At 40.5% G+C, this 4,572-nt stretch overlaps 1 pseudogene; it reads right to left on the reverse strand.

The window, feature by feature from the left end:
* Positions 1–703: 703 nt before the first annotated feature.
* LOC147970684 (uncharacterized) lies at positions 704–2,423 on the reverse strand (annotated as a pseudogene).
* Between the last annotated feature and the right edge of the window lie 2,149 nt (positions 2,424–4,572).

Below are 4,572 nucleotides of genomic sequence, written 5' to 3' on the forward strand. Positions count from 1 at the left end.
AACAGGCTTTGAGGTAAGTAATCAATTTATAAGAAAATGTTATAGCATAGATAGTAGCCCCTGATGCTCTGTTTGGCGTTCGCAAAGAAAGGCCGAACAGAGGATCAAATAATAATCACAGGAGCCTAATCAAAATATGTCTTATGCGAATAAGCAGGCTTCGCTGCTGGCCGCTGCCGCTCGCACTGCAGAGGTCTTCGCACTGAAGCGGGACCTTGAGCGGTCTGAAAAAGTGATCGGCCTTACCAAGAGGCAGCTCGAAGAGAACAAAGGTAAGTAATACCCGTCCGTATATTGATAAGGAATAAAAAATAATGTGGTTGTTAAGTCACAGGATCATCATGAATTTTGCTAGGGGCCACGACCGAAGTGGCGGCCCTGAAGGAGGCGCTGTCCGAGGCCGAAGACAAAGCGGCCAAGGAGCGCACCGAGCGCGAGAAGCAAGAGGCTCGAGTCGGCGAGGTGCATCAAGAGCTCCAGGATTTCGTCAAAAAAATACGAGTCCTTGGAGTGTGACTCTAAGACGCGAGGGTCTGAGCTTGTGAAGGCCCTTGAGAACGCAAAAAATGCCAAGGCCGAAGCCCACAAGGCCCTCCGGGAGCTTTAGGCGATCCAGAAGATAGCAGCGGGTAAGGAATTCATTATGCAAAGGCCTTGACCTTTCCAAGAATGGCCATCTCAAATAGTTGCTTCTTCATTTCTTCTAGCTTCGCCTTGAAAACACGAACGACAATGTCTGGCGATCTTGTGGTGTTTGTCCAAACTGTAGTTCACATGTGATCTCTTCCCAGTTGGGGTTGCATGACATTGTGAGGAATACATCTGGTTTTCCATATTTTCTAACTAAAGCCATAGCATCTAGATACCGACGAATTTTATCTCGTGGCCCTCCAATAAATGATGATGCAAGTACTCCCCGTTTTCCGATTGCATCTCCATTCTGTTCTCTGGCTTGAATGCTGTCTAGAAGGCCTTGGTATAGATCCGCCCTTATTTTGTTTTGATGGTGCCACATGTAATACAGTCTGGAGCTTTCAATCTTTATGTATGTATCTACAGCAAACTGCTGGAAAAGCCGTCCGCCGTGCAATATTGGGTTGAATATGCTTGGTCGTGTATGGAATTTATAGCAGTAGTATTCTTTCATGCTTAGCACAGGCCGTTGGCAGAATCTGTGCAAATATTGCGACATAAAAAAGTTAGTTAAATTGAATTTTGAATATAATAGTATATGAAAAAAAATCCTGTGTCATCATCATTAATGATATTATCAGCACCAATATCTTCCTCTTTTGTATTCCTCTTTGGGATTTTCCTATGCCAACCCAGTTCAGCTCTTGGAAAGAATAGAGGGTACGACAACGAATCATAGCACCTGTAATATGATCGAATGTGCTCTTTTTCGTTGTTGTTTCCATGTAGTATTACATTCCTGTCATAAGTTCTTTCATTTCCTTCAATCCACACTGCAGCTACCTCCGAATTTATTGGCGCGTTGTATGTTCTCTGGTCCAATCTTTGGTCCAGGTTTAAGATGAGTCTGTAGTCCTCAAGGTTTTGGGCTCGTCCCAAACTCCTAAACTGTTGAGAGTATGGGTTATCCCATAGGATGTCGGTTATTATCCCGATCACATGCTTGTCTTGCTCGTACATTTCCTCGCGGCAACGGCGGTACCGATGCTCTAAGCTTGGATCATCGTCGTAGAAGTATAGCTCCACATGCTTTGGATCTGATCGACTATTACCAAATGAGTGTATGTTGTGATAGATCTGACCATGTGCTCGAAAGGTGTAAATACCACCAGATGTTCGCATGTCAGTTGTGTCTCTGTCAAGATGGCAATATAGAGTAGTAAACAAGAAGTGGCCATTGAAAAATCTTATATTGTTCCAAAAATGTCTTGCGTCAAAGTCGTTGCTTGTCCAAAGTCTTATGAGTTCAGGTGGTGTATCTGCATTGGCTAGTCTTATCTGTCCTTTTCTGCAGCATAATCCCTTAGTTTCATACTTGAATTTTTTGCATGGCAGAATCTGCAATTTCCTTCCGTTTTGAGCACGTGTGGTTTTTTGGGTATGTTGCTATAGAAGAAATCATAAGGATCAGGGTTGTGTATTTCCTCGCCTTCTTTTATTTCAATTTCCACTTCTCCGTCCCATTCTAGTTTGGTTTGTAGCATAAAAGTTAGTACAAAAGCAATATAATGATTAAAATATATTTAAATTCTATTGAGCATACCTTGACCAGAGAACATGTATTCGTCCTCGTTTATGTCCTCTTCAAATATGACTTCATTATTACCTGTGTTGCAATTTTTTATTGTATAATATATTTCTTTGGATTTCATAAGAACATATATGGAATTGATGACCTTACCTTGATCGTCATTATTGATTGATTGTGTTGGTGTATCTACTTCACTCATGGTTGCATCATGCTCACATATAATCTCATCCTTAACTGTGTAGTAATTAATTATTTGTTTATATATATATATATATATGTGTGTAATTTTTTTATTGCATAAAAATATATAGGAACTTTTATAACCTTACCATGAACGTCATTGTATAATGTTTGTATTCGTGCATCTACTTCTTTGATTGCTGGAAACATTGAAGACGGGATGTCTGCCACAATGCCACCTTATTTTGATCGTCATTGTAGAATGTTTGTGTTGGTGTATCCGCTTCTTTGATGCTTGGAAACATTGATGAGGGGATGTATGTCCATAAAATATGGTTAGTTCTACAAACATTTGTATATTTATTTTGAATGCGAGTATTGTGTAAAATTTAGAGTATTACCGTAAATCATTTCTTCTGGTTACTGTAGAGGTTCTATGTCATAGTCGCCGGTTTCCGTCATAGATACATCTTGTTTCGATGATACATGCCTCTATCTTGTCGTGAATTCTTTGTTACGACGGTGTAGCAATGTTTGCCTTTCTCCTGGTGTGACATGCTTTCTATATTTAGGAAAGGTAGAAGCACCAACTTCTTTTTCAGTTGCAATATAGGCAGGGTTCTCTAGTGCAATAGTCTTTGCTTGTTGTGTTGTGTTTCAATTCATTGATATGTTCTATTCTAGCTTTCTTTTGTTTCGGCTGCATTTTTGCATATATCTGCCTTTGTTGTGCGCATGTTTTTTCTTTCTTTTGTTGATAGGCTTCACGGCATTTTTTTAGTTTTTCCTCTCTTTTTTCATCGGCCATTTGTTCATAGCGCTCTCTGTCTCGTTTCCTTCTTCTTTCCTTAGCATCCATCTCTGGAGAATGTGATCAAAATGCTTGCCTACGAGTTTTGGAAGTGTAAGAAATATTAGAAATGGAAAATGGATTAAACTTGTATATGTCAGTTCAGTGTGCATTCTAGTCCAATAATTGCATCTATTTTTTCCTTGTCAACAATGATGTTTAAATATGATTCAGTGTGTCATATATAAAATCTTGTAAATTTGTTGCTCAAAGTACGGTTTGGTGCACTATTTGTTTGGAAATTTCAAATTGCTAATGATAAACTTATTCATTTCATGACAGGCGCCGTTGTTCATAAAGATGTTGAAGAATTCGCAAAAAGAAAAACATGTTGAAGGATGTCGTATATGAAAATACGCAACAAAAATACATGATGTTAAGCTGACTTGGGAGCTTAGCAGCTTAATTGAACCAAAGGTATCTAGAAGGCGACGTGTGAAACTGATTCTATTTAATTGAACTGAAGACTTGAGATTGTGTAAGAATCACGTGGAGATACAGGTGTATTTGTAGCACCAGCGATACCTGCCTCCAAGTAGGTTTCGGCCTCCTGTATATATCTAAGTAGGATTCAGACTCTTTCATTGAGTATATTTTCTGAGTGTTATTTTGATACTGAGTGGGACTGACTATGGCATGTACGTATACACGGCCCGGTATGATGTGGCCCTGGACGTGAACGTGGTGTATGTGGTGTATGTATCTAAGTAGGATTCAGACTCCTGTATGTATCTAAGTAAGATTCGGACTCTTTCATTGAGTATATTTTTTGGGTGTTATTTTGATACTGAGTCGGACTAACTATGACATGTACCGAGACACTGCGTGATGACGGGATCCGCCTCACAGAATGAAGCTAAATTCTGAATAAGTGTTTGCATACAGAATAGAGATAATTAAAGTGATTAAATATGGCATCGTATCCTATGAATCCGCTAGTTTTGTGCATCCGTGCATCCAAAGAGTTTTTAACCGGCCGATCTAATTCTGTATCCCTATGAATCCTCAAGTTTCATGTATCCCTGCATCTGGATCGTTTCAGTCGTCCGATCTAAATCGTCGCGTTAGAGCTGATTCCGGTGTATTTTTTCAAAAACAAGCCCACAACCTATCTAAGTTAGAGCATCTTCAGCCGTTCGGCCCCCTAGGGCACTAAAAAGAGCGGTCTGAGGGCGAACCGGCACTAGTTCGGCCCCTGTGGGCGACCTAGCTCCCAGTCACGCCCCCATGCACCGCCCCCAGGACGCGAAAAAAATCAAACTTGGTCGTTCCCGCTCACAAAAGACGCCACAAGTCGGGCGATCGCAAGCCACAGTTC

This window comes from Triticum urartu, chromosome 5A (assembly GCF_056163025.1).
Source record: "Triticum urartu cultivar PI428250 chromosome 5A, HENAU_Tu73, whole genome shotgun sequence".
NCBI classification, from domain to species: Eukaryota; Viridiplantae; Streptophyta; class Magnoliopsida; order Poales; family Poaceae; genus Triticum; species Triticum urartu.